We start from the raw sequence: 10,873 nt of genomic DNA on the forward strand, positions 1-10,873 counted from the left end.
ATAAAGCAAAAGCTAACAGAGCTAAAAGTAGAAATAAATAGCTATACAACAGTAGTTGGGTACCCCAGTCTCAACAATGGATAGAGCAATGGGACAATCAATAAGGAAACAGCAGATTTGAACACTATAGACCAAATGGACCTAACAAGCATTCAAAAACCATCCTATCCAACAACAGAATACACATTCTTCTCAGGTGTATATAGAACATTTTCTATGATATACCATATGTTAGGTTAAAACAATCCTTAGCAAATGCAAAAAGACTGAAATCATAGCAAGTATTTTCTCTTGCCACAATGTTATGAAACTAGAAATCAGTAATGGGGAAAACTCATGCATACATGGAAATTAAACAACACTCTCCTGAATAACCAATGGACCAAAGAAGAAATTAAAAAGTATTATGATATAAATTAAAATAGAAACACAACATATCAAAACTTAAGCGATGCAGAAAAAGCAGTTCTAGGAGGTAAGTTCATAGCAATAAACACATTAAGAAAAAAGAAAGATCTCAAACAATTCACCTGTATGTTTCCAGGAACAATATAAAAAAAAAAAAGAACAAACTTAGCCAAAAGTTAGTAGAAGAAGAAAATAATAAATATTAGCCATAAATAGATAAAATTGAGAACAGGAAAACAGAAAAATTAACAAAACTAAGGGTTGTTTTTGAAAAGGTAAACAAAATTGACAAAACCTTAGCTAGAATAACCAAGTAAAAAATAGAGAGGATGCAAATCAACAAAATTATAAATCAAAAAAGAGACATTGGAACTGATACCACAGAAAAACAAAGGCTCACAAGAGCCTACTATAAACAACTATAAGCCAACAAACTGGACAACCTAGGAAAAAATGGAAAAATGCTTAGAAGTGTACAACCTACAAAAACTGAATCAGGAAGAAACAGAAAATCTAAACTTATCAATTACTATTGAGAATATTGAATCAAAATACTCAACAAAATACTAGCAAACCAAATCCAACAACACATGAAAAAGATCACACACCATGACCAAGTGGGTTTCATCCCAAGTTCACAAGGACGGTTCAGCATATGCAAATCAAAGTGATAAACGACATCAACAAAAGAAAAGACAAAAACCACATGATTATCTCAATAGATGCAGAAAAAGCATTTGACGAACTTCAACATCCATTCATGACAAAAACTCCTACCAAAGTGGGTACAGAGGGAACATACCTCAAAATAGTAAAAGCTATTTAAGACAAACCCACAGCCAATATAATACTCAATGGTGAAACGTTGAAAGCTTTCCCAATAAAATCTGGAGCAAGATGAGAATGCCCACTCTCACCTCTTCTAGTCAACATAGTATTGGAAGTCCTAGCCACAGCAATCAGACAAGAAAAATAAAACATATCCAAACTGGAAGTGAAAATGTAAAATTGTCATTATATGCAGAAGATATGATACTATATATAAAAAACCCTAAAGATTCCACACAGAAACTACTAGAACTGATAAACAAATTCAGCAAGGTAGCAGGATACAAGATTAACATACAGAAATTGGTTACATTTCTTTACACCAGCAATGAAACATCAGAAAGGGAGTGTAAAAGAGCAATACCTTTTAAAATCACAACTCAAAAAATAAAATACTTAGGAATAAACCTCACCAAGGAGGTGAAAGACTTATACTGAGAACTATAAAACATTAATAAATGACATTAAAGATTATTCCAAGAAATGGAAAGATATCCCATGCTCTTGGACTAGAAGAATTAATATCGTTAAAATGCCTGTCCTACCCAAAGCAAGCTACAGATTTAATGGGATCCCTATCAAATTACCCATGACATTTTTCACAGAACTGGAACAAACAATCTTAAAATTTCTATGGAACCATAAAAGACCCAGAATTTCCAAAGCAATCCTGAAGAAAAAGAACAAAGCAGGAGGCATAACCCTCTCAGACTTCAGACAATACTACAAAGCTACAGTAATCAAAACAGTGTGGGACTGGCACAAAAGCAGACATATGGATCAATGGAACAGAATAGAGGGCCCAGAAAAAAGCCCACACACCTACAGTCAATTAATCTTAAACAAAGGAGGCAAGAATATACAATGGAGAAAAGACAGTCTCTTCAGCAAGTTGTGTTGGGAAAGCTGGACAGCCTCATGTGAATCAATGAAACTAGAACACTCTCTCATACCATATACAAAAATAAACTCAAAATGGATTAAAGACCTAAATTTAAAATTGGATACCATAAAACTCCTAGAGGAAAATATAGGCAGAACACTCTGTGACATAAATCACAGCAATATTTTTTTGATCCATCTCCCAGAGTAATGGAAATAAAAATGAAAATAAACAAATGGGACCTAATAAAAAACATACAAGCTTTCACACACTAAAGAAAACCATAAACAAAATGAAAAGACAACCTACAGAATGGGAGAAAATATTTGCAAAGGATGCAACCTACAAGGGATTAATTTCCAAAATATACAAACAGTTCATACAACTTGACAACAAAAAAAACAAACAACCCAATTGAAAAATGGGCAGAAGACCTAAACAGACATTTCTCCAAAGAAGAAATACAGATGGCCAATAGGCACATGAAAAGCTCCTCAACATCACTAATTATCAGAGAAATGCAAATCAAAAGTACAGTGAGGTACCACCTTACACCAGTCAGAATGGACATCATTAAAAAGTCTACAAATAACAAATGCTGGAGAGTGCGTGGAGAAAAGGAAACCCTCCTACACTGTTGGTGGGAATGTAAGCTGGTGCCACCACTTGGAAAACAGTATGGAGGTTCCTCTGAAAACTAAAAATAGAATTACCATATGATCCTGCAATCCCACTCCTGGGCATATATCCAGAGAAAACTCTAATTCAAAAAGATATATGCACCTCTATGTTCACAGCAGCACTATTCACAATAGCCAAGACATGGAAACAAGCTAAATGTCCATCAACAGATGAATGGATAAAGAAGATGTGGTACATATATACAATGGAATACTTCTCAGCCATAAATGAAATAATGCCATTTGCAGCAACATGGATGCAACTAGAGATTATCATACTAAGTGAAGAAAGAGGAAGACAAATACCATATGATATTACTTATATGTGGAATCTAAAATATGACACAAATGAACCTATCTATGAAACAGAAACAGAATCAGGGACATACAGAATAGACTGGTGGTTGCCAAGGGGGAGGAAGATGGGAGAGGGATGGATTGGGAGTTTGGGGTTAGCAGATGCAAACTATTATATATAGAATGGATAAACAACAAGGTCCTCTGTATAGCACAGGGAAGTATATTAAATATCCTGTGATAAACCATAATGGAAAAGAATACCAAAAAGAATTTAAAAAAAATTTTTTTTTAAAATATTGAATCAGTAATCAAAAATCTCCCAATAAAGAAAGCTCAGAACCAGATGACTTCATTGGTGAATTTTACCAAATGTTTAAAGAATTAATGCCAATTCTTTTAAAACTCTTCCAAAAAAAATCAGAGTAAGGGGCACTCCCAAACTTATTTAACAAGGCCAGCATTTCCCTGATAGCAAAGCCAGTAAAAGGACACTACAAGAAAAGAAAACAACAGGCCAATATCCCTGATTAACACAGATACAAAAATTCTTAGTAAAATACTAGCAAACTGAATTCAGCAGCACATCAAAAAGATCATTCAACATGATCATGTTGGATTTATACCTGAGAGGCAAGGACAGTTACCATACACAAATCAATTAATGTGATACCTCACATAAAGAGAATGAAAGAAAAAAATCATAGAATCATCTCAATAGATGCAGAAAAAGAATTGACTAAATTCAACATCTGTTCATGATAAAAAACTTCTTAACAAATCAGCCATACAAGGAATATACCTCAACATAATAAAGGCCATGTATGAGAAGTTCACACTTATTATCATACTCAATGATGGAAAGCTGAAAACTTTTCCTCTAAGATCAGGAACAAGACAAGGATGTTCACCCTCTTCACTTTTATTCAACATTGTATTGGAAGTCCTACCCAGAGCAATTAGGCAAGAAAAAAGAAATAAAAGGCATCCAAATTGGAAAGGAAGAAATAAAACTGTCACTGTTTGCAGATGACATTATATATAGAAAACCCTAAAGACTCTACCAAAAACTGTTAGAACAAATTCAATAAATTTGCAGGATACAAAATCAATACATAAAAATCTGTTGTTTCTATACATTAATAATGAACTAGCAGAAAGAGAAATTAAGAAAACAATCCCATTTACAATTGCATTAAAAAGAGTAAAACATGTAGGAATAATTTTAACCAAGAAGGTAAAAGACCTGTACACTGAAAACTGTAAGACATTGATGAAAGAAATTGAACATGACAGGAAGAAATGGAAAAATATTCCATGCTCATGGACTGGGGGAATTAATATTGTTAAAATTTCCATACTAATCAATATAATCTACAGATCAAAACAATCTCTATCAAAATTCAAATGGCATTTTTCACAGAGTAGAACAAACAATCCTAAAATTTGTATGGAACTGCAAAAGACCTCAAATAGCCAAAGCAATCTTGAGGAAGAACAATAAAGCTGGTGGCATCCATGCTTTGATTTCCAACTATATTACAAAGCTATAGTAATTAAAACAGTATAGTACTGGCATAAAAACAGACACATAGATCAATGGAACAGGGCCAAGAAATAAACCCACACATATATGGTCAATTTCTTCATGACAAAGGAGTCAAGAATATACACTGCAGAGAGGATAGTTCCTTCAATGAATGGTATTAGGAAAACTGGACAGCTTACATGCAAAAGCATGAAACTGGACTTACCTATACACAAAAATCAACTCAAAATGTATTAAAGACTTCAATGTAAGACTGGAAACAATAAAACTCCTAGAAGGAAACCCAGAAAAAAATATCTTTGACCTGGGTCTTGGTGATGGTTTTTTGAATATGACAGCTAAAGCACAAGCAAAAAAATAAAAAATAAGCAAGTGGGACTACACTAAACTAAAAAACTTCTGCACAGCAAAAGAAATCATCAGCAAAATGAAAAGACAACCTACAGACTGGGAAAAAAATATTTGCAAACAATATATGTGATAAGGGGTTAGTATTCAAAATATATAAAAACTCATACAACTCAATAATAAAATAACAAAAGAATCCAATTAAAAAATAGGGAAAGGACCTGAATAGGCCTTTTTACAAAGTAGAAATATGAATGGCCAATAGGTACATGAAAAGGTGCTTAACATTACTAATTCAGGGAAATGCATATCAAAACCACAATGAGATATCACTTCATACCTGTTAGAATGGCCACCATCAAAAAGAGATAAATGCTGGGGAGAAGAGGAAGGAAAGGGAACCCTTGTACATGGGTGGCGGGAATGTAAACTGGTGCAGCCACTACAGTACAGAAAACAGTATGGAGGTTCCTCAAAGAATTAAAAATAGAACTGCCATATGATCCAGCAATTCCACTTTTCAGAATATAACCAAAGGAAATAAACACATTATGTGGAAGAAATATCTGTACCACCATGTTCATAGCAGCATAATTTACAATGGCCAAGACATGGAAACCACCTAAGTGTCCACTGATAGATGAATGGATAAAGAAGATGTAGTAAATATATACAATGGAATATTATTCAGCCATAGAAGGAAGAAAATACTGCCAACTGTGACAAAATGGATGGACCTTGAGGGCATTGCGCTAAGTTAAATAAGTCAGACAGAGAAAGACAAATATTGTATGATTTCACTTACATGTGGAATGTAAAAAAAGAAAAGGAGATCAGATTTGTGGTTATCAAGATTTGTTGTTACCAGAAAGGGGATGAGAGGAGGGGGAATTGGATGAAGATGGTGAAAAGGTAAAGACTTCTAGTTATAAGACAAAGAATTAATAGATATGCAATGTACAACATGATTACTATAGTTGACACTGTAGTATATTTGATATATACATACATCACATATATGATAATTGTTAAGACGGTAGATCCTAAGATCCTAAGATTCTCATCACAAGGAAAATAAACCTTTATTTTATTATTTTATTATCAATATGAGATGAGAGATGTTAACTAAATTTATTGTGGTGATCATTTTACAAAGTATAAATCAGATCATTATGTTGTACACCTTAAACTTATACAGTGCTCTATGTCAACTACACACATCGTTGACACGTGTACAGAAAAAATTAGAAAAATAAAATAATGCGCATGTTCCTTTTAATGATTCTTATTTCCTCAAATCAATTCTAATAATTATAATTTAAGTTTCAAAAGACCAAGTACAACATTGTGTGTGGATAGTTTTTTAAAATTTGGCATAAAAGTTTAGAGAGAAAAAATTATACTGAAATTATTGTTTATTTTCTAAACACTTTTTTTCTATTAGTATTCAGAATTAGAGATATAAACATGTGAATCTAGGTGTCCTTTACTTTTCATATGAATATTTGTCCTTCTCTGTGAAAAGGGTAAATATTGGGGGCAATAGTGATAAAGAGGCCAAAGTGTCTGAAACTGAATCCTGGTCCTGCCACCTCCCATTGCGCGGACCTAAGCATGTTAGTTAGCCTCTCCAAGCATCAAATAATTTTTCTCTAAAATGAAGATAACATGGTGCCATCCCCCTATAGTTGTTGCAAGGATTAACTGAGTTATTACATACAATGTGACCATGTACCCAACATTTAAGTGTGATGGTAGATTCAGCTATTATAATGATCATGATGGTGATGGTGACAATGATGTAGCAGGCAATGATGATGGTGGATATATTATGGAGAATGGAGATAAAAAGGAAAACTTCTCTTACCTCTGAAAGGAGGAAGAAGAGGGAGAGAAAGTACTTGATTGTAATACAAAACCAAAACAAAATGTGTAGAAATATAAATAGGGTGACCGTCTGTCCCAGCAATGATCCAGTTTATCCCCGTTCTAGCATAATTACCAATTTCATTCAGAATTGGTGCAATGGGATGAAATAAAGTAAGTAAAAAACACTTGACACAAGAGGCCAGGGGATGAAATTAAAGCCTCAAGGAGGAAAAGACTTTTGACCTGATCCATAAAAGGAATGGTTAGAATAGGAAAGCCATTTCTCTGTTCCTTGCCAAGCTCCCCCTGAAAGGGAAATGGGCAGGGGAAGGCTAAGTTTTCCTTGAGTTTTCAGCAAAGCAGAAAGCAGAAAATTCTAAATGAGACTATTTTGATCTCTTCTTGCTACTGTAGCACTGAACACTAAATTAGTGCCTTAAAGCAATGCAAATAGTCTCTCCTACAATTCAGGAGGTCAGAAGTCTAAAATGGGTCCACAGGCCTGCATGTCATTGGGAGGCTTCCGGGGAGACTCTGTTTCCTTGCCTCTTCCAGCTTCTAGAGGTTGCCTGCGTTCCTTGCCCCGTGGCCCCTTCCTCCACCTTCAAGACCTGCAGCCTAATCTCTTCTCTCTGAATTCAGCTTCCACCCTTACATTTTCCATAAATGTTAGAATCCTCCTGCCTCCCTCTTCTAAGGACCTTTGTGATGGGGCCCCACCTGGATAATATAGGATCATCTCCTGCATTTTAAGAACCTTAATGTAATTACATCTGCAAAGTTCTTTTCACCATGTCAAGTAATATATCCACCGCTTCCAAGGATTAGAACATAGACACCTTTAGAGACCCATTATTCAGCCTACAGTGAGAGCCACTGTTTTCATTGTTCTGGTGTCAAGAGCACAGCACTTGGAACCAAATACCATTCTATTGAAGATGAAAGGTACAATATTTTAACAATCTCAGGCACATGACTAAGTCAGTTAACTACAATTGCCAACACCAGAATCAGGAACACATTTACTGAGAAAATAGGGCTCCAAACTTCAGTACGACTTCTACATGTATGTTTAAACTAGGAGAATACCAATGTAGGAAATCTTCATTATCTGAGAATAATTAAATAAAAGGCTTTTAAGGTGAATCCCTTCATAAAGGGGTGGGGGTGGGGGGTCCATAATAATTAATGATAACCAAGAATGACCGGATGTTTTCTTGAAAAATAAAATTGAAAAATTTTTAAATACATATGTTGAACAAAACACATTACATTTCAATTGTGGTCTAATGTGTTGAATAAAAATTAAAGTAAGTTGACTCTTTTGGTATAATATTTTTTTAACGTGATAGAGTATGACCGCATTTATATTTGGCTTTTATGGAATGATCTTAAAGAGGCATTTCTGAAAATATATTTGAGGGCATACCAAATTTCTCAAGCACCTCACAATTATTCACTTCTGAATAATCTATTTTGTTACCAATGTTATAAACATTTTTCTTTGTTAACAATTCTTATTCTATCAGATTTTCACTTCTTTATTGGATTCGATTACAATATTTTTCCAACATTATTTTCATCAACTGTGTTATATCTTATATTCTCAATAACACTGGTAAATTTACTTCAAAGCTGATCTGAAACAAATTTGCATAGAACATCAGGTCATAAAATACAAATACAATAATTAAAAGCCTGGATGGGCAAGGATATTGCTGTCATGGTGACACAATGTAGTCCTATTAACAGAAGAAGGATGTTTGAGCAGGGACTAACTGAATTGAAAACTCTAAATGAATTTTTCATCATATGATGACTTTTTCTTCCCTATGCAATATTCTTTACTATGGAGAGCTAAAACAATGAATACCCAGGTAACCAATTAAGACTTTTACTTAAACAGAGTTGTAAACATTGGGGGGAAAAATCACATTAAATTTGCCTTAAAATTTTGTTCTTTATTTTATTACTATATTTACTACATTTAATGGCCACTTGACTAATTTCTAATGATATTTTTCTTACAGTAATTATGTCTATATTGCTCACTATTGTGTCCCTAACACTAAGATAGTACCTAAAATAGAGCAGACATTCATCTGGTTTAGGGGAGAAAGCACAAAGTAAAAATTGTTTAAAGGTGAATATGTTGAGAGAGCATTCATTAAACCACAATATTTATCATGGAGAATTTATTATATCCATTTAAACAAAGAGTTCCTTGTAGAAAGTAGGAATATTTGATTAAAATATTTTATTACCAATATTTAATGTAAAAAAAGTATAACATTTACCTCCTTCTCCTTTTACTATGAGAACATTCTTGGTCATAATTCAAAGTCAGTATTTCCCATGATGTTTACACTAAACATAGTATTATCCAAGATAAGCATTTGGGAAACAGCGAAATTTTTGTCCAAAAAATGGAAAAAAACAGCATACTATACAAAGCAAAACAAAACATTTTTTACAACATTTGCTGTATTTAAATGATAAGGAAGACTCTGTCCCTCTCAAAGACCTACAGGAACACAATGAGTCTATTTAGAACTACTTTTGGAAGCACTTCTTTCTTTTTCTCTTCTTCCCACCCCATCTCTTCTCTACTACTTTGAGCTTTAAGAATTTGGAAAGTAGATAATGAAGTTCTAAAAAATAGGGAAGTAAGTAAAGAAAGGAGGAGAAAAGAAGAGTAGAAATGTTCAAGAAATATGGAGTTGATGAGTAAACAAGAGGCACGGTTGCCTGGAGAGTAGAGACTTGGAGGTAAAACTGCTGGAAGAAGATGTGGGCGGCTCATCACGCACAGGAAGCCTTTCGCGTGAGGAAGCTCTCCCAGCATGTGATGACATGGTCACAAATACCTGTGATTGTTTGCAGAGAGGAGGGAGGTGGTGATATTTTGGTCTTTCCTCTCTCAGAAAGCCCCTGAGATTCTTATGCAAATGGTTCTTCACCTCCCTAGAGTTTTGCAATCCAGGGAGTCAATAGAGAGCCATGAAGATTTTCTGACTAGACTTGCACTTATATAACTAAAGAACCCACTTAAATGAGTCTTTAAAATTTTCTAAATTATGAAATTATATATGTTTTTATGTAAATGGCTGTGCACAAAACAAATAATGAATATGTTTGGGTTAAAGAGGAATAAAATAAACACTTTGTTCTCTATAATATATAAGTTCACAATATCTGTGGACCCTCCCATATGCCTGTCTCTGGTCACAGTTCGCTCCATCCCCTCAAGAGCTAACTAGGATCCAGAAATTTGTGTTTATTATTTGTGTTTCTTTATTACTTTACCATACATGTACATATCCTTTAATATAGTTTAAATTTTCATATTTCTGAAATGATATATGGCCTCAAACTGCATGTGTTCTGTGACTTGCCTTTGTTGTTGTTCAACATCTTTTGTGAGATTTATCCATGTTGGCACGTGTAGCTCTTGTTCATCTATTTTCACTGCTGAATTTTAATCCATTCCATGACTGTATCATAATTTATGTAGTCATTCTCCATTGCTGGATATTTCGACCATTTCCCTTCTTTTGCCAATACTGCCACGAACGTGCTTTCTTGAGCATATACTTAAGAAGTGGAATTAGTAAGTATAAGCAAGTTCACATCTTGAACATTGCTAGATGTGAAATTGTTTTTCAAGGTGGGTGTGTAAGCAATTTGTACTCCTACCAGCATTCTCTAAAGCTTACAGATTACTCACATCCTCAAGAGCACTTGGTATTGTTAAACTTGAAGCCAATTTGCAGCAGGGCAGCAAAGTTTACTCCATGATCAGCTGCCAGGAGGCAGAGCCTGTGGAATTTTGAGCTCACCCTCTAAGAACATCTCTGCCGTCTTGCTCCCTTGTGAGTCAGCATGAGTTGAGACCCAGCCACTGTGGTATGGTGTCCTGTTATAGGAAACAATGTCTGAGAAAATATTTATCTAAGATATGTATCCTGGAAGCTGAAAGATAGTCACAACTCTACGCTGATCAGTTATCAG

The sequence above is a fragment of the Leucopleurus acutus genome (genome assembly GCF_964270905.1).
Source record: "Leucopleurus acutus genome assembly, chromosome: 9".
Taxonomy (NCBI): domain Eukaryota; kingdom Metazoa; phylum Chordata; class Mammalia; order Artiodactyla; family Delphinidae; genus Leucopleurus; species Leucopleurus acutus.